We start from the raw sequence: 26,081 nt of genomic DNA, 5'->3' as shown, positions 1-26,081 counted from the left end.
TGATCCATTCTCTAACGATACGTACCACAAGAACACCGGAATGCCGCACCCACTACGAGACACACCACATTGCTTGTCATATCAGCCCTGAGGATCAGCTAGCTGGATAGTAAAGCCTCAAAGAGCAGGTAGGCATCTCGTCGCCAGCTGTTCACTGTCGGCAATGACCTAATACCTGTGACGTAACGGAACTAAAGGGTTTTGATTCGCTCTTTTAGGAGGGGGACTTTGCAGAAAATGAACATTGTGTAAAACAGTGCTTCTCAATATCCTAGCGTTGTCCTTGGTGCCCATATAAGCTCATCCTCTCTCTTTTTGTGTTATTCTTCTGCCAGAATAAATTATTGTGGTCATAGACCTAGTTTTCAATTTTTTTTTCTGCATAGCTTTCGTTGAAATATTCTGGGACTCCGTCTTGGGAATAGTAAGGGGAGTGTCAACCCCCTCCCCCTGTAATTTGAAATCTCAAAAAAAAAATTCCTAATCTTGTTAAAAAAAACTACGAAAAATGTGACAAAACATTACACAAAACCTAAAATAGCTCATAAATGTTGTTTAGAAAGGTTCAGGTAGAGTGCGAATTTCAGGAATTATTCTTCAAATTCATTTCCTAGATAGTTGGGAAATTTAGTTTAAATTGTTGGAATGTTTAGGTTGTGCGCGAAATATTGAACGATCTATTTTCGTAAATTGTAAAGTAATTTAAACTGATGTTGCGGTATAAGTTGCCCCATCGATGGAGAATAGTGAATTATTATTACATTCAATATCTACTGCGAGGAAGGACGAGTTTAAAATCCATTGCCAGCCAGCCATTGTGTATAAAGTGGGTAGTTGACCTTTCAGTTGAGAGCTGAAAAATATACACAATTTGATTGGCTTGTGTACCAACTATTTTGCTAGTTTAATTGATCACTGATTACTAATTTCTAGCTCAATTAATTTTAAAAGATTTCCGGAGTTCAGTGACGGAACAATTATAATTTTACTGAAATTATAATTGAGATTGAAGTAGACTGCAATATAATTTATGTAAAGTTCTATTTGTGTTGTATTTTACTCGAAAATAATCGACTTACACTGTATTTAAGATCATCAGATTGGGATGGGGTGTATTTCAATGTGTATTTTTCCCAGTCCAATGCATTTCGACACAACTAGCTGCTTCCAATTATATCAGATTGGCTGAAAAGCGTATGCTTATTTTGGGGTCTAAACTTTTCCCTCCATCCCGCAATTTTTATCCCGGTTTTTAAGGTTTTGGGCACTTCAATAACCCCTATTGATTGACTTAGAACAGTGGATCCCAATTCGTTGAGCCCATTGGACCACTAAATTGAACCATTCGCGGACTACAACCTCTCCTAACTTGGGGCAAAGGGGAGACCCACAGCGAAAATAAAGTTGCTTAAAAGTGCATTTTTTTTGTTTAGAACCTTTCAGGTAACACCATAAAAAGTAAACAAAGGAACTCTGCTTCTCACACTTGTTATAAGTATATGTTTAAAAATATTCGTGAATAAATAGAACAATTCCAGTTCGAAAAAAAATGCTGCTAATTAGCAGTAAATTATAGTGGGGACAGAATATGGTCCATTGTAATCTTTATTTACTGATACCGACCATTATGGGATCTCAGATAAGGACAAAACTCTTCAGACACTGCATTATTAAAAACCACTCATCTGATAAAACCCTGACATAGGATATTTAAGAAAGCTTTAATCAACAATCTATGTTCATATGGTGGTTTTGTGAAATTCGCGAGACACATCTATTGAGGAATATTGATTGCAAGACGTTGAGTTGAAATGATGAATAGGTGGAGTAAAGAAGAAAGTTAGTGCTAACTTATAACTATTACGTTAAACTTTCTGCCTTTATAACATCGTTCAGTTGTACGAACACATTTCTGGGACCTGACGAGAATATATATATTGTATACTCACAAATGTAGAGATACTTCGCACTTTATGGTTCTGAATGTAAAGACCTCCTTCATAAAGGAATTTAACATAGCGATATCAACTTCACAGATGTAGGTGGAAATTTCATTGTTTCGAGTAAAAAAATAAATATTAATATTTTACTAAATCCTCTAATTCCATGTTATTATTATTTTATTTTCGCTTATCAGTATATGAAATTTAGAGGGAATAATTGCGATCGTGAAAAATTCCGCACATGAATTTTCAACGGAAATACACACACACAAATGATAACTCGTACGAAACTAAAGTTACATATTTATACTTCTATAGAAGAAAAATGTTAAAATTTTGCAACGATAAAGAAAATTAAAAGTACATTCATGAAAACTGATGCAATTAGAGTTAGTCCATCTGTCAAATGAAGGGCTCATTTGGAAAATTAGTACGGGAAAGTATTACCACAACATGGAAATATCAGTTCTGAAACGAGCGAAGATTAGTTTTAATTCAAAGAAGGATAGTAAGTGATAGTGCGCACCGCACTCTATTTTTTTAAAAAGATTTAATTCCTGAAGCATTGTTCTTGGGCAGTGATTTCCAACCGGGGTTCTACAAAATAATTTAGGAATGGGTTACTCCAAGTCAAATCAACGCAGTTGTTGTTTTGTTGGTATCCTGGTGTTTTTTAACTTTTGTTGAAAAAGCGGATCACTTTATTGGTATCGAATGACAATGATGGGGCTCCGCCAGTTTCCTACTTCCATCAAAAGGGTTTGAACATTTTCACACTTCTACCAAAATGGTTACGCTGCCAAAAAAAGGGCTGGAAACCATTGGCCTAGGAAGTAGTTATCTATACTTCTGTATAATGCAAAAAAGTTTGCCACAACGGTCAAAGTGTAGGACTCATCATAATTCTCTAAGTTAACGAACAAGCGTTTCTCTCCGTATAAAAGTTAATTTATTGATTAAATAGATCAAAAATTAGTATCCAATTCTGTCTCAACACTTTATTTTTCACTAGTCCAACGTTTCGGCTATTCTAGCCATCTTTAAGGACATCTTCAATACAATCTCTTCCTCACATTAATTTAAAGTTTCTTTTGCAGGCTATTCTGCCCAGGTCATTTAATTTATTACAAGTTAAAAACCTATTTATTTAAAATTTAACATTTTAAAAAACCTATTAATTTTCCTCTATAAGATTATCAACAATTAAATGCACCACCATATAACAAACCATTTATCTGTGGTGATATATGAAGATGTCCTTGAAGATGGCTAGAATGGCCGAAACGTTGGACTAGTGAAAAATAAAGTGTTGAGACAGAATTGAATACTAATTTTTGATTTATTTAATCAATAATTACCTTGTCTCAAAAAATTTTGAAATAATATAATTAAAGTTAATTTATTGTTTTTTTAAAGCATGATCCCCATACAACTGGTACAAGAGATACTCAACTATACCTCAGAGGTAAAAACTTTAGGAAGGCGTAGATTCCCCAAATCATCAAGGGTTAGTGAAACCACGTTGATATTAGGTCAGAATACTTTTAAAGGTGCACATGGTGAAGCTTAAAGAGATAAGAAGAATGTTGTTAAGTAGAAGCGAAGAGAATTGAATCAAGAGGAGCGCAATCAGCTCATTGTCTTGTTGAGCTCGTTCATCTCAGTCTCCTTATTCTTCTTTCATAATTCAATTTAACTTCTCACACTGGAGTGTTATCAGCTAAAGTGTAATGACGTTAGTTAAAATTCACTTCAGCTCTTTAATATTTTATTTAAATTCCCATGAATATATTTACTAACAGAGGCTTGGAGTTTAATGATTTGTTGATTGAATAATACAACTATAACTAATAAATAAATTCTACATCATTAATAATGCATTAACAAGAAAAAAGGACAAGTTTAATACTACCGGTGAATGAGGTCAAGAATTTTGGCAGGTTAGGAACAGCTGTTGGCAAATAAAATCCTGCCACTTACGAAATCCTTCATTAAATATTATTCTAGCCGGTTGAACAGATTCGATACTTTTCAATACTATTTACTTACTTTTCGATACTAGGACTCCATCTTGACAAGAGACTTACTTGGAATCCACACACAAGACTGAAACGACAAGAAACTGCTCGTAGATTCCGATTGCTACAACACTTACTTGACAAACGCTTAAACTTCCCATTCACTACAAAAAATTAGTATACACTACAATAATCAGACCAATTTGGACATATGGAATTGAGCTCTGGGGTTCCACCAAACCATCAAATTCTTCCCGCATCCAATCGTTACAATAAAAAATCCTACGTAAAATCCTTGATGCTCCTTATTACGTCACAAATAAACTCATTCACAAAGACCTCAACATCATATTCGTTACAGATTTGACCCAAAACAGATATGCGTCTTTTCATTCCAAACTCCTTAACCATCCTAACCCATTAATTCTTAATCTTTCATCCTTAACAATCCCTGATAATCCTCCGAGGCGTCTGAAAAGAAGATGGCCACAGGACCTTCTAATTTAAATTAATGTTTGAAGTACCACCAATGGGTGGTTCCTTCCCAAGATTTTCAAGTGTATATGAAACGTACTACATATTTACCTATTGTATTATTTTGTACAGTTGTAAATTACATTAAATAAATAATTAAAAAAAATATTATTCTTAAATGATTTTGAACACTCCAGTCAAATTATATCATACAAGGTTCAATTCAAAATGCAAAAATCTTTTAATGGTTAATACTATTGTATGATGAAGGGTTATAGTTATTTTAGCATATTTAAAAAAAGATGAAGATATATTTGAAGATTTGAGGATAAATTGTATTATAATTTTCATTCCATTAAGATGAGGGTTGTAAGCTCCCTTAACAGTATATTTGCATTTTAAGGAGACCTGAATATCATTTTATGATAATATTGGTGATTTTCTACTCAACAAATAGGTTATGAGGCTCACAATTTACATTTTATTATTTTAATAAATTTGATTATGATTTGAGAATAAAATCTACACACGAATCCTCCCTGTTTGAAACATCCGTGCCTCGTTTTTACGCGTGCTGATGTAAATAGAAGATGGAATTAAATTAAATTTATACCGGGCCATTTCCATATTACTCTCCAACTTCCCTTCTAATTTTGGCCAAATTAGACAAGCCGTTTTCGAAATATAGGTGTCGTAAAAAACGTTGACGCATGCGTCAGAGAAATTTCATGAAAATAGGATTAACAGTTCTATCGATTATGGCCGAACACAAATTTACCTAAAGACAAGACAGGCAGAAATAGGACTAAATATGTTCCTTGATGTCTACCTAGTAACATGCGAGTGAAAATTTTCGATTGCTAGAACATATTCTGAATTCAATAACCTACGTGTATAAAAACATTCCCTAACTTCGGTAGTTAGGAAGTAAAAAAACAAAACATAATCTTTAAGGGTTTGTAGCAGTGATTGTCAAAAAAAATTGGGAAATATATAGCTTCTTTGCCAGATTAGTGGCTGTTCAATCACAGCTGACAAAAAAAAAAATTATTTTATATAGATTTGGACGTGTGCCAAAGATAGTAGACTGCGTTACTTTCTTTACTGAAGGGCCTCAGTAAAGTAATTAGAGCTGTTATAAATCGACTCTAGCCCACGGTACAATCTATTGAATACCTCAAGCAAAAAAATTTTTTTTTTTTTTTGAGAGAGATAGATTTATTTATTGATAGATATTACAATCTGCCACACAAAGCAAAAAATTAAAAACATAACTTTTTTTTTGTTAGTTGTGCCACTATTCAAGCAAATCAGTGATATGTGATTTAAAAAAAAACAAATTGGAAATGCAACAGCCAACCTAATGACTGCAACTATAGCCGTAAAAAACAAGTTTTTAAAATAAAAAAGTTTAAAAAAAAATTCTCTGTCTATATTATTCAGTTTTAACTTGAAAAGAAAGGGAACCCAGACTTGTATCTATTATTTATATAACTTAAACTGCACCTTGCTAATTTCAGCTGTTCAAAAATTACAGATTTATAGTCAAATGTGTAATTGAAAAGCTTCCTCTTAAATAGTTCTAATTAATCTCTTCGACCAAATTAACACTTTTTCAGTTTTGGGTCTTAAGAGCCTTCGTTAAAGATTGAGGTAAGAAAGAAGCATTTTGAGTTGAAAAATCGTTTTATTAAATTTCTTAGCTAAAAACTCTTTAGTTGAAATCCTTCAATTTTATAATAAATAATTAGTATACAATCACTATTCTTAGCAAATCTTAATGAATCTATGCTGAGGGGTTTTATAAATCAGAGAGCAACGAATTGAAATTGGATTAATCATGGAAATTGAGCCTGGAAATAAAATAAAATGAAAATCGTTTTAGTTCGATAAAACCGTTTAAGAAAATCGGAAAATACTATTTAAAATTAATATTTTATTTCACGTATTCTAAAAATATACATTTTTAAGCTTTTCTACTGCTATGATTATTTTATTTCTGATTTATTTATATATTAATATTTATGATAATTTCTGTTAATTTGTATAATTGATCAAACGTGTCTTACGGGTCACTGGGAAGGAGAGGTGTGAAGGAGTGAAATATGAAGAATAGTATATTAAACGAATACGTGAATTGTAATTTGGCTTTGTGTGAGAAGAAGGAGGAAAACTAATAAATATCGGGAAAAAAATTGTTAAGAAAGAAAAAAATATTTGAAGTGTATCATACTTAGTCTATAGATAATTATTATTTAAAAAATGGAAAATTTTAATATATGGTAAAGTGTACATGTCCAGTAATGAATCGATTGCTCTAAGCTGTTCGTTATAGCAACCTAATGTATTTGGGCAGCATTGCCAAATAAAGAGTATATTACAATCGAATATATATCAGAATCGAAATAAGGAGTACATCAAAAATATATAGTATAAAGTTCAATTTTTAAATGCAATAAATCCTTGAAAATTATGTAATGACTAAGAAACATTGCATAATTTTCAGATTACAAATTCCAATCCCGTTAATTACTAATAAGTTGCATGTTTATGATATATGTTGTTTATGACTACACTTCTTTCTTTTTTTTTTTTTATAGATTCTATCGTTTTCGTTAAAACATTATGGAAAAATATCTCCACTGAATTCCCTCGATCAGCGATTCATTGGAATTACCCAGATGACCTGACAGGGTTCAGGACTGAGGCATGCGTACAACTCATGGGAACCATTCGATTTAATGGGATCTTTACTAACTATATTCCTAAAAAAATAGTCGAAAGAGTTCTGAAGTAATATTGGAATTTAAATATCTCCAAATAAGACTCGTAAGAAAATCTTGTAGCATATCTGGATGTTTGGCTTGTGGGTTCTACGAATAATGAAGCTTGATAAGTCGATGAAAATTATGAATACAGGAAAAAGTGAAACATTCATTTCTTGTCATGGTAATGAAACTTTTAATTTAAAACATCAAATAGTTTTAATGTAAACATCGATGTTTAGAATTCCTACTCATATCTTTAAGTTCATATGTTATTCATATCAATAAATAATCATTTTTAATTTCGTATTCATGAAAAAATGTAATATGTGTCTATTGATAAAGTAAAATGGGTGAACAATCTAATAAAATTGTAATATTTGAGTATACAAGTAAAGCCTAAGGACATGTAAAATATAAACGTTTAGATACTCTCCTTTCATAGTGTTAAGTAAAGAAGATAAGAATAAAAATTAACAACTATTGTTTTGTTTTTTCCTTCCAATTGTTTCATTCCTTATTATCTCAAAGTATTTGCTATTAAACAAATGAGGCGTTCAGTCGTAAAACATGGTAACGAACAGAACGAATCCTTATACAAAGTTAAAATCACAAAAACATCAATTAAAAATAAAAATTAGTCACCATGTTTTACATCTGAACATTTCATATGTGGAAAAATTGTATAAAAAAATTGGATTTAAAAATATCGTTATTTCAAATCTCAGATGGATTGATCAAATAAGAATATATTGATGTTTAAAAACAACAAACGATCAAACATCAATCTTAACAATAAATTGGTCTAGAAGCATCAATGCCAGTCATCCATGACCATTCTACCAGGACTTGGTTAGTTGATGTAAGCACAGGCTATGGAGATTATGAATGATTAGCATCTGTATTAAGAAAGTAGTCCATGGTTTTCACCTGATTTTGGGGTTAACCACGTAGAAAAGTAATCAGAGCAAGAATCTACATCAGAGGTTTAAGATAATATTGAATCAGAATACTATTTCTTATTTGTGTTAACATTTTCTTCACACTGTTATAGCTTGATATTTTTATCCTCCAAAGTTACGAAGGAAAAATACTCATTTGAGAACAATGGATCAGGAGTTCTTGTAATGTTATTTACAAGTTTAATTAGGACAAATCGGTAAAGTGATGTTCCATAAAGCATTCACCCATTCAGTTCTGCTGTACGTCTTCTGCAAGAAATGAGGAGAACATCAGACTGCAGATGTTGAGAGCCGTGGTGAAAGTAAGTCCAGATCGATGCGGGGTAACAGGGCGCCAACGGAGTCGCTCTGTCTCGGCTCTTGGGGGCCCGTTTATCGAGGACACTGTGCGAGAATGGATGTTAGTTGATGTAAACTTCATATAGCATAAACATTAGCATTCTTCACAACAAGTGAACAAAGTTTGGAGTCAAAAGTTACAATTTTAAAGTCGAAAGGAACTGATGGCATCAGTTAGGCCTATAGTGGAATATATTTTTACAAAATATGTTTCCTGAGATTATTTACTGAAATTTCTTGTGATAAAATTGTTAAGTAACTTAAAGAGAGCTAACTATAGCTGTCAATCCAGAAAAAGAAGTTGTGTGCACAGAGCTACATCATTAAGGTCTCATTTCTTCTATTTTTTTGGGTGGGGTGGGTGAAAAGGATTTAGTTATTTCATTAACACTAAAAATTACGTAAGAAATTCGGTGGGCAGAAGGAAGAAAAACTCTTCAACTCTACAAACCTGCACTGAAATCAATATTTATTTTCATTTTCCTCAAATTATTTTTTTTTTTAGTATGCAATTCATTTATTTCATATAACAAATGTTAGTCTTTTGTTTGTTTCTATTACATATTTATAATTATTTCTTAGGTATATTATTTTAGTTATTTTTTTCACTCACTTCTCTTTGGTGAGTTTCAGGTGTTATTGATGTGATTAGTATTATAAGAGAGGGTTTAAAAAGCTGAAATTAAAAAACGGCGTAAAACCCTTCACTCACGCCCTTCATGCTAGCCTTAATTATCTGACTTTTTAAACAGACAATTATAGCGAGTAGGTTAGTCGATGTACGACATGTCACAATTTCGCAAGAAGAGATCATAACACAAAAAAATCCTTCCACGCCGGATCCGCCCCGCTAAGACCCCCAGAGAGCGATGGTCGTATATCACTTTTGAAATATTAGCTTAAAACGAGAAGAGGAGAGACTAAGATAGTTAAATCGAGTAATATTTAAAAAGCGCCTGAAATTGAAAAACGGCGTTTTTAAAAATCAAAATAGTTCAATAATTATAACATTGTAAATCATTAGGGTTCCATTGTGCTTAATACTACCACATTATCAATTGTTAAAACCAAATCTTATAATTGTTATAATAAACATGTAAATACCACTAGGCCGATCTGGTAATAAAGAAATACATAAAAAAAAACTTTAAATCACTATGGTGGGGCTGAAGGGGTATTAAACATTTTTTCATTGAAAGGTTCCTTTGGACAGGACAATACTTTGACTGAAATTCACCTTTTATGATTTTTTCTGTTCAGAAAACAACTTCCTATATACTCTGATAAACACCCAAAAATATGAAAAAATAAGAAATGAACTCCCACTCCAGTCCAACGACTAAGGTACGGTGAAGTAGTCTATCATTCTCGGGGGAAATACGACAGTAAACAGTCCATTTTCAATAAGATCTTACAATTAAATTCTTGTTAGTTGTAACTTAATAATCGATTTTCACTTTTTCCAAGGCCTACTTTAACGTCTCACAAAATAATAGTGTAACTTATACTCATATCGTAAAAAATACGAGTAATTTCTGTCTCCGAAAATATTGCAGAAGTCATTTGCTTAAACTTTTAGCATAAAAGATTGAAAGAAGGCTTTAGAATATTACGTTAGAAGTTTTAGAAATATTACGAAAAGTCAGTCTCTAAAGCGAACAAATTAAGGAAGAGCAGTAATTCGTTCAAGACAAATCTAATAAAAAATCTGAAAGACTTTTTTTTGGTTTGCTGTCCTCTTATTTGCCCTTAAATATTTAAATTTAGGTAAATATCAGATAAAAAAAAATACACAGTAAGTACATGCTGTAACATTTTTATATCTTTATTGCATTGATATAGTCGAGGATTTACTAAAGTAGTAAAATTATCGTAAAGTTTATAACTTCATAATTACTTTTTCATCAACGTTAACTGCTGTATTGATCATATTTTAATATTTAAAAAAATATATAACTCTGCTTTAAATTGTAACACATTTTACAAAAAAAATTGTTTTTGATTCTATTTTGGAATGGACGTATTTGAAACATAGCACCACAGACTGGCATTACTTCCTCTGCTGTGGTCTTCTTACAGACTGTCCCAAACCAAGAGGAGCCATCACAAAGTAACCCCAGTCTATGGCACGATCTATGGAATACGTCCAATACAAAATAAAAAGAAAATTTTTTGGTCAGATGGGCTTTTTTGGTCATGGGGGATCATAGTTCAAGAAAATCATCATCGATTCTAAGGCTAAGTACACACAAAATTAGATTTTTTTTTCTTCAAATGTTTACATTAAGAATGCTAAAAATAAAGGGGATGGTTGTCGCTGTTACTCATTTCTCTAAAGTTCTTCATTGTCAGCTCGAAGGGAGTTTCCCAAGGTTCAGTAGGTAGGTCTTTAAGAACTGCAGATTTGCTCTTGTGTCTTAGCAACTCTTCCACCCACACGTGCTGAGTAAAACTTTTCTGATACGGAACTTTTGTTTCAACACGCTCTGTTTCATATGCGAAATAATTATTTACCAGCATTTATAAAATCATATGTCACAATCAAGACACTACAAAATGCAACGAATTTCGACATACAGATTTATCGCAAGGTACTACATGACATTATGGATTCGTAGGAATTTGATTCTAACTACATTTACTTGCTTTCTAATTAAATCTATAACATGACAAATTGAAACAAAATTATAAATATAATGAAATAAGGAAATTATTGCACATGGTTAAGCTTCTCGTTAGTAGACCATTGGCAATCAGACATGGACAAAGTTGCAGTTAAAACCATTCTTTCTCACCGCACAGTCATTAGATAACAATAAGGAAAGTCATGAAGTTATGTTCACTTCTTACGGATACTTAACGCTTGTTGAACTCCCGTTTAAAGTGTTTTCCTTGAACTCCCATTTAACAGGATGTAACGTTTTAGAACACTCATAAGAATCGAAATGTAACCTACTGTTTGTTTAAAAGGCTATTCAGATTTTACATAAAACCCATGACCTCTTGCCCTACAGTATCCTTTAATAATACCCCACTTATTCCTTTCGAACGGATCCGTTACTTAGGACTACATCTCGACAAACGACTGACATGGAATCCTCCTACAAGACTAAAAAGACAAGAAACTCCTCGCCGATTCCGACTATTACAACATTTACTCGTTCATTAAAAAACTCAGAGTCTATATTTAATATAGGATCGAAATCCCAACAAATTCCATCAAATCACCCTTCGTTGTAAACCTACCGACTACAGTCTCCTTTAATAATGTTGATCTTACCCCTGTCGTCGAATCCAACTATTGCAACATTTATGAGACAAACCGTCTAAATTGCCAATCCATTACAAAAGACTGATCTACATGACTATTATATCTGGACATACGGAGTTGAGCTTTGGGGCTCCACTAAACCATTAAATTCCTCCAGAATCCAATCCTTACAGTCCAAAATCCTTCGTAAAATCCTTAATCAAGTCATCCATCAGGACCTCAATGTTCCACATGTTGCCGATTTGGCCAGAACCAGATACCGTTCCTTCCATGGTAAACTTCTCAACCACCCAAATCCACTTGTTTCTAACCTGGCTTCTCCTTCATTACCTAATAATCCTCCTAAGCGTTTGAAAAGAAGATGGCCTCGAGATCTTCTCTTCTAGAAATATTATTGGAGTTCTATCAGTGGGTAGATTCTCCACATGTTTGTATCATGTCACTACGTCACCTACAGCATATTTACTTGTTGTATATATGTGTATACAGTTGTAAATAACAATAAATAAATTATTTAAAAAAAAAAAAAATGTTCAAGTGCTTGTAGGGTATAATGGTTATAATTTTATGTAACCAGGACCAGCAGTCGAACTGGAAGTTGTTTAAAAAAATTTAGCTTCCTGATGTTTTGGAGCAAAAGCCAAAATGACAGAAATCCAGCTTTGCTAGTATTTTTTAGTTTCCGGGTTCGATAAGGAAATTTAGAATTCTCATTATTTGAGTAAAGAATTCAAAATGAATAATTTTTTATCAGGATATTTTGAAACTTCAAAAAAGCGGATCGAACATCCCATCCTTAGGCATAACAAAGAAAGGAAATCCAGGAGTAAACTATAATTTTCATAATAGAGCCGCTCGTGGATGTGGAAATAGCTGGCGTTAAGTAAGAGTTACATCACGGGCTTCGGAGATGAGCCTTCGATAAGACCGAAACCTAAACACGACTCAACCAACGGTCTTTCTTTTCGATATAAATATGTTTTGAAATTAAAATGCCTTCACCAATTGCCAGAGCACTATTTTTTTTTTTATTTAATACCAGATCGGCCTCGATGGCCTTACATGGTTAATTAATCTTTGGGATGTGGTTGGGTTTTCTAACTTGTAGGTCACTGCTCCTTTAACTGTCGGTTACTAGGAGTGGAACATCATGAACTTTTTTTTTTTATGTAGTCCCCTATTGTCTCCATTTGTAATGCAATTGACTGTTTCTTACAGACCAAGGAGCATCCACTGCAATTCTTAGATCTTTATTTTGAAAAGATTACTTATTTTTTTCATTTTCGTAAAGGATGCCGCTCCCCAGACAGCCATACATCAGCAGTGGCCTGAGAATTATTTTAAAAATAAGAATAGCTGTTTCTGGTTTTAATTTGGATTTTCTATTTAGGATAGGATATAGCATGCTAACCTTGCGTAGGTTTGAGTTAGTTTTATGTTGAATATTTTTTTCCTATGTACAATATTTTCAAGACCACTTTATCCTAAGTGATGAAAAAATAAATAAACGTTTCTGAGTATTGCTATAGCCAGAGTTAATCTGTAATATCATCTATAATTTTCTATGGTGAAGAGAGCAAAAACAACAGTGCACCGTCATCCTCATCCTCAGGCTAGATAACAACATGGTGAAAACTGTTTTGAATGTGTGATAATTCACAAAAAATAAAATTTTTTATGTAATGATAATTATGAACAAGTTATTTCTGAGATATTAATATGCAACGAGGGTTGTCATACAGAAAATATATCTCCTCAAATAAATCAGATATAGAATTCTTTAATCAGTTTTCATTAAAGGATACTAATTGGAGCTCTAAGAAATATGGTTTTATTAGATATAGATACTTAGATGTTTGTTTCTTCATGGTCTAGTACACATTTCATAAAATTCCAACCAATGCTACAACCCCAACTTGCGCCAAACCATGTTTCTTGATTGTATGTTTGAAACACGGCTCCCGTCGTAGATTTTATTTTTTATTATTTTCAAATGACCAAAACCAATTTATACCAATACCAGCGGCTCGTTCTTAAAAAATAGAAACTGACAAAATGAAAACTTTTACAGTATTAAAATGTAATTTAAGTACAATGCTTTATCTTTAAACAGAAATCATTTACTATAAACTAATAATATCAATACTATTTGATACTATTTGACAATTTTTTAAAGAAAACAATTGTCCAATATGTACTTTAAAAAATGTATGAAATCTGACTTAAAAAATTCGGTAGTGCCGAAATTTCATTCAATTCATTAAAAAACAAAACAAAAAAAACAAAAACAGTTACCATGTTTTACGACCTAACGCCTCATTTATTAAAAAATAAGAATAATAAAATGTATTGTTAACTATATATAGCAATGGTTTATATATAATTATATACTTACATATCCACTAATATAATATATATATATATATAAAATAGGGATTCATTATCTTATATTCATAAAATATGATAATTTACATTGTACCAAATTGGTTTTATTTTTAATAAAAAATATTAATTTTATTAAACGATATTATTTTAATATCATTATTAATTTTAGAAAACGATTTTATTTTAATATTATTATTAATTTTAGAAAACGATATTATTTAAATTAAATAAAATTATGTGAGTTATAGTGCAGCATTTATATTTTTGTATTATATCAAAAAAGCCATCCATACATCTATCCTCATTAGAATTATTAAGTAATTCAGGAATTTATAAGTAGTAAAAAAGTTATAGCCTGATGAAATAATTCCTAATTTTAGTGTCTCATCACCGCTGATTAGTTTAGGAGCTTAACATCTTTTGTTCCCTAGCTTCAAATTATAAAACCTAGACAGAAATCCGAATCATGGACTTGAAATTCAAATAAAACTAATTAGATATTGCCTGAAATAGCACATTCTACTTTTTTTCAGAGAAAATTTTGATTTTTGCTATTTAAAATTTAATTCCTGAACTACATTTCTCATATTAAACACGTATAGGTTATATGCCAATATTTATTCATTTTATTATTTTTCCCTTATTTACTGTATAGTTTAAAATTCATAAATTTGAAGCAAAGCAATGCATTGAACAAGTAACAAGTTGAACGTGTGACGAATGTTCTTTTGGAACCAAACTCTTAGTTACCAGTAACTATGAAATAACCTCTTTAGATTAAGCTTGTTATTAAGAGCGTTCAGTATTGTTTTTAACATGGATTCACTGTTACTCTATTCTTCCATCTGATTTTTTTATAACTCATGAGAATTTCATTTTATTATATTGTATTACCTATGTATATTATTTTAAATAAAAATTAAACAAAAGATCAATAGGTCTGATCAATATGAATATACTTTATATTTTTAACCAAACTTATTGACGTTTTTCATTCAAAATTAATACTTGTTAGTTTTATGGTTAATGGTATCTAGGAATGTAAATACACCATTAAAAAGTTAAGTAAAATTAAAAAAAAAAAATATGTGGAATTTAAAAACTGAATTTTGCTTGGAAGCATATTTTTAAATACTTCTTTCAGGATATTTCCTTGCATATATTTTTTTAAAAAACTTATAATTGATGTATCTTGAGGAGTTAATAAAATAAATTCCAGTCTTCATAATAGGATTATAAAATCATTTTATAAAATTAACTTTCTATATAGATCCTCAATTATGGACAAAACTTAGGTCTTTAATAAGAGTAATTTAGTTTTTTATAAATGTTTGCATAGATGTAGAGACTGTTTTGGGAGGTTAACTTGATTCGAACTAGGTTATGTATTAGTATTAAACATGGTGTTTTATATTGCACGATTTTGTATATTTTGAATTTTTTAATGGACAAAAATCCGGTCTCTATTAAGTATAGTATAATAATCTATAAAAGTATATTTCTTAATATTATTGTTTACTACTGCTAATAATGAGAGAACTTGGTATTTTAATAAAATTAAAAGTATTTTAGAGGAAGGTAATATAAAAATATGGTATTTTAGCTCTGATTTCGATGGATGTAAGACCTATCAATTATTAAAAATTATTTAATTGATTTATTAGGTTTAATCAAGATGATCAGTGCAAAATGTGTAAAATCGATTATATAAAGTGGTTGGTCGATTTTAACAAAAACGTTACAGTAACATCAAGTATACGCATGCAATTTTGCGAAAATTGGTTATTATGGACGTGTTATCTCGAACTTCAGCACGATTGCAATACTTCCCCTTACTACATATTCCATAAATCGGTAAGTGATAGCAAAAACTGACAGTCCTAAACAGAAATAATCCTATTCCTAATAATCTTACGAATCATTCTCAGTTCGCATGATCTATTCTCTTACATATTTTTGTAATAACGACCTATCACATTCTCAGATTGATTAGAACACTTTCTCGCTTCGTGGAGGCCATCACCCACTGCTGTGATATAATGTTGTCCATCTATGGTCGATCAGAATAGGAATAACATCCCAGAAAACAACCTAAAGGAACGTCTTCAATCATTGGAGATATTATTCAAATTTAAACTAAGCAATTCCTGCTTGTAATAGATCATTGTTCATTTTAGAGAACAAAGGTGGATGTTATTAGATTATGGCCCTGGCTACGATATTGCCCCAATAGAGAAACGACATATATTCTTATCTACAACAACAATTGTACACGCCTCCTCCGATTCTCAGCCTGACTGGTTCTCAAAAGCTATATCACCCTCTTGACCTTCGTTCGTCCTCTATCTAAAAGCAGATAACGGATAAATATGCGGAAGGTCTAGGTATGCGTTATTTTATGATTTATTTATTTTAGACCTCATGATTGTATGGCACAATAAATAACTAACAAGTATGATATTATTTCCTGGATGAGCCCAGAAAGAATCAAGTTGACTTTCATTTTAGAAAAAAATAAAGAAATTGTTTCTTTCATAAGATAGCTTTATTTTCAGTCTCTGATTAATTATGGTGTTATATTTTTTTTACTAGGGAGATAATGATATGAATAAAATATAACCATTTTATACACAAATATAATTATGTGACTTAAAAAAACTCACTGTTTTGCTTCAATATTGGCAAATCTATTAAAAAAAAATTATTTTATTTTTAATTGGACGTTTTTCAAAGATAGTGTCGTAGACTGGGGTTATTTTCTCTAAAGAGTTCGTTCTACAGACCAGTATGCCTGTCATAAATAAACCCCAGTCAACGATATATCTACATAATACGTCAAGTACAAAATAAATGCTCCACCAACTAGTTCTATCAACCAATATTTAAGTGACACAGCAAACACGGTTTATTATAAGAAATTTGAGTCATCATCGTCTTTATATGAAATTATGATTGTTCATCAAACAATTTATAATCACAGGATGTATAATAAAAAAATATATTTGTCCAGCCAAATATACCAGAATTTTAATTTAAAAAATAAATGAATTCAAATTTAATCCAAAATGGTGATTTATGAAGTAAGTACTACAAAATAGTTATTGTCTAAGTGTTGATGGCCTTGAGAGAAAACCTTCTAATTAGAGGTTGTTAACTAGAACTGATAAAACTAGTGATTATTGTTGAGTGATTGAACTTATCGAGTGACTAGTAATGTGAGCTTGCTTAGTTTTGGAATGGAATTTTTTCCTGATCAATTTTTTGAAACGATATAACCGTGGACAAGGTAACAACATTTGTCCTGCCAAATATACCAGAATGTTAATTTAAAAAATAAATGAATTCAAATTTAATCCAGAATGGTGATTGATGAAGTAAGTACTACAAAATAGTTATTGTCTAAGTGTTGATGGCCTTGAGAGAAAACCTTCTAATTAGAGGTTGTTAACTAGAACTGATAAAACTAGTGATTATTGTCGAGTGATTGAACATATCGAGTGACTAGTAATCTGAGCTTGCTTAGTTTTGTAGTAGTTGGAATGGAATTTTTTCCTGATCAATTTTTGGAAACGATATAACCATGGACAAGGTAACAACATTTGTCTAGTTGTACTATATTTTAGATCTAATCTAATTACGTTTGTTAGAAGAAAATAACATTTTGTAAAATTTGTATTTAGCTCGTCGTTGGACTCAAGGCACAGTTTCAATTATACTAGTAAACAACGAGGTACCTCGATATTTCCTAAGTATTAGAATAACAACCTTTATCTTTAAATCTATTTATTACATTATATGAATTTAATTCAGCAAAGATTTTAAGTCATTTAATCCAGTGTTTCTCCTGCTTTACCATCATACTCAGACACAGCCATTGTGTACACTATTTAAAAATATTTCAGAAACCGTAGTTATTCAAATTGTTTTTACATGATTTAAATCTTAAAATGGACTAAATCTGAACAAACGGCTAATTTGAAATGGTCATACTAGATTGAAAAGACATGAAATTGCCCGTCGATTACATTTCTTACTTGACAAACGGTCAAAACTTCCAATCCATTTCAAAAGACTGATTTAAATGAATATAATAAGGCCTATATGGGCTTACTGAATTGAGTAGCTCTTTGGAGCTTTACTAAAACTATCGATACTTATTTTGTCTCAAAGAAAATCATCCACAAAGACCTAAGTGTTCCATATGTAGGCGATCTAACCCGATGATCTAACTCCCTAATCGCTCAATATTAGTTTGTAAACTTCCTCTTCTATTCCTGGTAATCATAAAAGGCACCTATAAGACCTAATGTAGAAATGATATTTGACCACCTATGGGTAGTTTCTTCGCAAGGCTTTCACATTTATTTATTTCGAGAAATAAAGAATTAAGAAATAAAGAAAATAATAGTATTAAAATGTTTCATTATTTTTAAGATTGAATATCATAATGAGTCCTATTCATGTTTCAAGTTGTATTTAATGTGGTAGGGTAGTCATTTAAATTTCCCTAAGAATATTTTAACTGAATATCAGGAAGTTATTTCCTTCTTAAAATGACTATGTTTAATTAAAATATTCATTAATGAATAATATATATTTAATTAATATATTAATATATATTTAATAAGCAATAAATATTTAATATTTATTATTTAAGCGGCAGATATGGCATAACATCAAAAAGTAGCTCCAGAATGAGACGAAACCTATTCAATTATCTATAATTGATATAATCATCAAAATCATACAGTGAAATCATGATGGCAGGTCATTTTAAAGACATTGAATTCTGACAAACATGCTTTTAGAAACGGAAAAAACGAAGTCTTGGAACGAAAATTCCTAGTATTATTGCTTATTTAAGAAAATAAACAAAGAAATTTATTTCATATATCTATGAAAGAGTTTCATTTTTAGCTGAAATAAAATAAAATATTAACGAAACAAAAATACATAGGTATGTAGAATGTTATCGATTTAAAACACCAACTAAATCCAGTAATAACAATTACAGTTTCGGCATTAATCTTCCGGAGCAATGATCTAATATTTCTTTTTGATCAGAGGCCATGACATCTGATTTGGCCCCTTGACAACCTACGCATTGAGCAAACAATATACCTGACAACAAACTCCTGTGGCGATCTCATAAAGTCTTTTAGCCACGAATTAAAAACGAAAAGTATTCTTATCTTACGAAACCTTTCTCGGACGATTGTTTTGTTCCATGCAGATGATAGAACATATAATGAGTAGAGTAATCAGCTAACAGATTAAATGAAGAGAAATCTTTTTACATTCAATACTTTCGTTGGGGGAGACATGTTTTTAAATTATTTATGAGAAAAGCTTATTAAGTAAACAATTATAAAGAATTTTGAAAAAAAAAAAAAAAATTAAAAAGAATAAGAAATCAATGAAAGATACAAGATGGATTTCTAGGATATTATTGTAAGATTGCAAAAAGAAAGCCTTAAGTCCCCCAATTAAAATATAATCGCGATTGACAAATTTTTGCAACAGAATGTGCATAGAATGCTCTAAGCACAAATAACAGAGTCAAATTTAACATTCAACCATTCCTGATTTTAAACCGTATTTATGTTAGTTTAGCGTTTAAGAGATTATATCAAACCGCAAAGAAATATGGGTTTACCAATTAAGAAGGTTATAAATATTAGAAGAAAAATGTATTTATTTCATGTTTTATTATTTTGGGTTGGAAAGAATCAATTGAATATAGCATAATTTATTTTGAGTATAATTTTTAGCTAAACTAAGAGTAAATAAAATATTTTGCTTTAGTGAATAGCAGAGAGTTTGTTTTAAAAAGTTTGTTTTTTAATATATGAAGAACAACAGCTAAACCAAAAATATTTAAATACACGAGGCATTGTTGTATCTTTGGTTATCGTGGTTAAAAATTAATTATCTGTCAGTTTTATTTTATGTTTTACAATGCATTATATATTGTAAAATTATTATGAGTTATACGGTAAAAAAGCTGTTTAAAGAACGGGAATGATTTTAGTGAGAGTTGCAATTTTCACAAAAATGATAGGTTAGGAAGAAGTACTTACATGATGTGAGTTGGCTGCCACATCGGAAGTACTATTGCCCCTACTTCATACCTAAACACACACTATCTGACTACAAACACCGTTCAACAGCTGTTTGCAGAAACTGCAACGAAAACCTTAAGAACTCTCATAAAATGGGAGTTTTGATAATAAAAGATGTACAAAAATAACGGAATAAAAAAGAAAAAGGAAATACCAGAAATTTCATATATATTTACGACCAACGATGTTAAAACACAACGCGGGTGGTGCCGTAAACAAATATTAATTCAAATAGTTATATAAATTTAAATATCAAGAATAAATAAGATTAGAAAGATTATTGCGCAAAGATAAAGTTTGAATAGGCTTATAATTGAACAACTTATTGCTTAAATTACTGTTAACAGGTGATAATGTCATATAAAACTAATTCAAATTCAATCTAATTGATTGATATTCATAACTTGAACTAAGTAGCCATGGATACAATGTAGGATTGTTTTTGACTTACCCTCTACGACTATTTCAATCAGTTCCTGTTTCTTTTTTCTTTATCTTTTTTTTTTTTTTTTTTTTTACAAATTTTAAGTTAAAATGGCCAAATGGTGTTTTTTTTTCAACATTGTGCCCTACGATTAGATCGCCATACGATTGCAGAAAGGAACCTAATTATACATTAACCTAAATATTTTCTTCAAATTAAAACAGTCTGAATTCATGAGTCTAAAGGCATACTTATCATTCACATCTTGAAGATCTATAATTATCGATAGTCGAAACAATTTCAATAATCGATATTGTTTACAGCCATGTGGCAACTAGCAACGATACAATACTTATCAGTATTAGTTATATTATTGTATTTAATAATTCACCCATCCCCCCCAACTCCTTTTTATTTTTTTATCATTTGAGGTTATTGTTGATTTCTATATGACCTCCAATCTCAGCTCTTGAATTTACAAACCCCAAACAGACAAAAATTTTTCAAAATAAATTTTTACGAATCCACTATCATAATTAAGGCCTTTCTAAATTATGGCTCATCATTATCAGCCACTCCAAGAACCTGAAATCATTATGACGGATTTTTATAGGAAATCCTAGAACGATTTTGTTTCATTTGCTTCTTACAATTTCCGCCTAACGCAAAAAATTGTTTCCGGTTTTTGGGCGATTTACACCTTCAGGACGTGGCGGATCATAAAAGCACACAACATGAATTCTTCTTAAAATCTGATTTACTATTAGAATCTGTAGAAAAATTATCCTATTCTGTTGGAAATTCTAGAGTTAGGTGTGCTGGAGGAGAACTGAAGAAAGGTAGGGAACTAACAATACCATCATATGATAGACCACATGCCAATGTAATGACAGCGAAAATGAAAAAATATTGAAAAAATTGTAGAGGTAGAAGTGGGTGTACTGAGACATCATGAATAATTACTTTTTTTTATTTGGAGGTCCCCGGCTCTCTTGTTTGTTCTTAACAAGGTTACATTTTCTAAAAACAGGAACAACTAAAGAATAGTATAGATTCTGTCAAGAGGCTTTTACTGAGTATTTGGTCAATAGCCAATAAAGGCTCTTAGGGAATACCTTATTGTAAAAGAGAGAAAAATACAGACTACGTAGGAAGTGGCGTAACCTTCAACACACTATAGATAGTAACATGAAGAAACTAGACGTAATCTTTACAGTCTAGTTGTAAGTGGAACACGGCAGCAAACAGTAATTAATAATATGGAACAATTATCTAGTAGTAAACACAAAAATTTAATTCTGTTAAAAAGTGAATTAGTAAGTGCATTACTGTGAAAAAGAAAAGTAATTCGTGTTGTGTCTTACCTTTTACTACCTTTGGTATTTTAAGGTTACCTCTTATGTTGAATGTCATATATGAGCTATCAATTCTAAAAAGGAATTATTTTAAGTCCGTAGGTGAGGGGCCTCCTCGTGTTGTATCGCATATAAGACAAAAATAAAAGCATTAATCAAGAAAGACGATAGATAATGGTGAAATAATAAGAAAAACAGTCAGAAGTCGAAAAGAAGTGTGAGGGAGGGGGTAGGGGTGCATCAGAAGATGGAGTTATGAGGTGATGTTAATAGGGTTTTTGGAATCTTTCCTGCCCTGGCACCTCTCAGGAAGGGGGGATGGGGTGATAGACTGGAATACTGGATTGAAGGAAGCAGGGAGACTGTCAAAGAATTTAATGTGTCTCCGTGTGTTGTGTTGTTGATTAATTCTGTTTTCACAGATTCAGCCGTCTTAAACCAGATAGAACATTGGAACCGTTATTTAACGAGTTAAAATTTTAAGATACTCTGCATGTAGAATCCTCTCAATTATTTTGATTGCGGTTCTAAATAAAAATCCACTGGACTACTCGACCCAACGCCCCGTACCCCGTAAAAAAAAAAAATAAGCGTTAGTAGTTTCCTAGAAGTTCCTTTCCGAAGATTTTCGGTTTAGTCTTGAAGGACTATATGTATATTACATACTTATTTTTTCCCTAGAATAAAACTCAATAACACTGATAGGCATAAATTAACTTCAACTTCATTCACTTTTTAGGTAGGCATCACCGATTACTTTCTGATAGTTTTGGATCATATTATAAACCTGTTAATCCAAATCTAGGAGAGGGGCTCCGAGATTTGCATTGCTAGGTGCCTCCAAAGTGTTTGATCCGACCCTGAACAGCGGTAATACAAGGAGATGATGTGGTAACCATTCACACCTAATCACAAAGATGTTCGCTTCACCCATAGTAAGGTAACCTAAGCCAAAAACTCTGAAGTTAATTTCCAAAAAGCTTCTCCACCTTAATTTTCGAAAAAATTAGGTATAGTTCGTTGTAATGTCAAAATCTTAGGAAATATTGGGGAGAAGAGAAGTAGTGACGAATACCAGAGTAGAAGTGGACAAATACCAGATTCACTTATGATGGTGATAATTACAGTGACAGCAGTTAAGGAGGTATATGCTGTCGTGACATTACTTTCGTACCATTAGGATTTCCTTAGTAGTCAAGAGTACTATCAACTATCTGCATATAAGCTACACCTGACTGATATTTGTTAAAACATAGGGCTGAACTGTTGCAACTTATAAATTGATAATACTTTTTTATTATTCATTCCTAACTGTTGGCGAAGTTAGGTTTACTGTCACCTTATTAATAAGCACTTCCATGCTTTCTGATTATTGTGATAGAGTGTGAGATACATGAAGTCACATGGCATAAATACGATACTGAACGAATAGTTTTTCAGCATTCAGGACCCTGTTTCATAATGAAAGCTAATAGTATTAGTTTATAGTACAAGTATAGAAACAACGTGGTAATTGCACTAATACTTATTTGTTTTAATAATAGGTATGACTATTAGTAATATTACAGGAATTAAAAAGTACTAAAGTACAAGTTACTTTTGTACAAGTCAGTGTAATTGTATTAGGATAAATCTGCAAGACTAATAGTATTAGTTTGTACTTTATTATGAAACATGGCCCTGGTGGTAAGTTATGGAGAACCATAAGGAATAGTTCATATTAATTCATTTGTATGGAGGGTTTTCATTATTAATTAAAGCTCATTATTTAAATGATAATTATTATTGAACTATCAACAATTTTATTTTAAATGGCATAAAATTGTTAAATAGGAGAGAAAAAAAATAGTTATAATATATTGTATTTAGTGTATAGAAGATTATTTATTGTAAGAGGATAGAGTAGAAAAAAATTTTTTTTCTAATATTATATTAATATATGTCCGATTATGGATTGATTATATGCTGTTTTATAGCAATCTGATGTATTTGGGCAGCATGGCTGAATAAAGGATTTCTCTCCATCTTTTAGTAAATGACTAAGAAATATTTTTAGGGGACCGAAGTGTCATTGGCCTAAAGCTTATACGAGTAAGCCAAATAGAGTATATTTATTATTATTATTTTTTACTGTATTATGAATAACCAAGTAAGATGTTTTTTCTTTTTATTAAAGTAGTCCAAAACATATTGCACCTAGTGAATAATTTACAACAGTTTGAAAAGATTTAATTATACATAAATATATAAATTTAAAAATAAAAATATTAATTTATAAATTAACAGAAAAAACAATTTTAAAATTTTATACTTCAAAACAAAAACTTTAAACAATTTTACACTTCAAAGTTAAATTTGAAATCCCGTCCCCGATCCCATCGCCATACCGACATACCTGGGTCACAGCCTATTTATATCCCAGGATTAGGTAAAAGTGGAATAGACTGCATGCTTCGCTCCCTTGGCATCGCTCTGTCTTTAATGTAGGTTAAGCTTAGGCATTATGTGTCAGTTACTAAAGAGTTAATTAATGTAAAGTCTTTTAAAGAAGAATCCGTATAGTAAAAAGTTATAATAAAAAAAAAAATTATCAAACTTAGAGTTAACAATTGAATAGTTTGCAGCATTCTAAATCTTCTAATATTTTTTTATTTATTTAAATTTACATAAAAATACAGACGCAATAGGGTAATAACCCGGGTTCACTCTATTCTTTTTCATTAAGAAATGCTTAAAAAAGATAACTTAACTATTTATAAAACAAAACACGACATGAGACGAAATCTGATACAAGAACTTCTGGAAACTGCCAAGCATCCTCTCTTTTCCAAATGTTCCAAGGTTGACAAAACAGTATTATTTAACTGATTTCAGACCAAATAGAAACCTCTATCAGAGGTAAGAAATCTCTAACGAAATAATTCGGGACAATGGATGTGGTTAACCGTTTCCGACCAGCCTTGAAAGAAACAGTACACAATTTAAGGAAATAGGTCTTTTTGTTGAAAAGGTAAAAAAAAATGAGATAGATGAGATAGGCCATTTTCTTAATGAACTGTCAAGGAAATGATTATTCTTAATCTATGTACTTGGTCGGAGAGAGGGGGAGAAGGGATAAATTGGAGTGATTTATTTTATCAAACGAAAGTATTTGCTACAGTTAATATTTCTAACAGTTAATTTTCCTGATATTAGTTAGTACTGGGAACAGAAATTTTTAAAAAATGGATTGAACAACTTGCGTTAATATTAAAAGATAAACTTTTTCCACGGATTTAACATTCATTATACGAATAGTTAGGAGAATATACCACAATCTTATAAAATTACAACAGTACATTTTGTTTGAACTTGCTGATCTCCAGGACTACCAGTCTGATTCGAAATTATTTTATGGGCTAGAAATACTGTTTATTGTGGAAGGCATTAGGATACATAGTATTACACTACGACCTATAAGAATGGGGTAGTAAGCCTATAATTAAAATCTTGATAGGTACGTGCCCCTAGTCTTGCAATGACAATGCCTATGAAGCTGACATTTTTAAAGGTAGTTATGCTAAGGTTGTACACGTCAAATAAAGTTGGGTTTGAAAAACATCTATTCTGAGAAGTTAACATTCTGTTTAAATTAAATAATCAACAATATTGCTTTTTGAATAACTTGAATCCAGGAACATTATAGCTGCTTATTAAAAAGTTAATTAAATTGTGTAAGAGACATAAAAAAACACCATCTAAATTAATTAAGCACTTTAGAACCATAATTATTTAAATATATCTAAGCCTCCATCAAAACCTGACCACTTTTTTTTTTTAATGTTCTATATGTTGAGGAAGAAATATAGTAGAGAGGGTAAGCTGCCAGGAAAAGTGAGGTCAAGAAGACAGGCCGGGGGCGTGTCAGATGAAAAGGGAAGGATTAGGAAAAAATCACCGGCAACCTTCTGTTTAGATTACAATGGTAGATCCTATTATAACTTGTAAACTTGAGCTCCGAGGGCGTGGTCAACTCTTTGTGGC

The 26,081-nt window shown here is 31.1% G+C and overlaps 1 protein-coding gene across 4 annotated transcripts in view; it reads right to left on the bottom strand.

Moving 5' to 3' along the window:
- The window catches only part of Lpin (phosphatidate phosphatase LPIN), a 57,390-nt gene that overhangs the window by 26,607 nt on the left and 4,702 nt on the right, over positions 1 to 26,081 (bottom strand). The window contains exon 1 of one of the 4 annotated variants that reach the window (XM_067044932.1): positions 20,238 to 20,349. The exons of the other annotated variants lie outside the window; for them this stretch is intronic. The gene's annotated coding sequence lies outside the window, so the exon portion shown is untranslated. Of the gene's footprint in view, positions 1 to 20,237; positions 20,350 to 26,081 lie in introns of those variants that run through there. 4 annotated transcript variants of the gene reach the window in all.

The sequence above is a fragment of the Halyomorpha halys genome, unplaced genomic scaffold, assembly GCF_000696795.3.
Source record: "Halyomorpha halys isolate HHAL.00 unplaced genomic scaffold, Hhal_1.1 Scaffold901.1, whole genome shotgun sequence".
NCBI lineage: Eukaryota > Metazoa > Arthropoda > Insecta > Hemiptera > Pentatomidae > Halyomorpha > Halyomorpha halys.
This window is presented reverse-complemented; position numbering and strand designations above follow the sequence as displayed.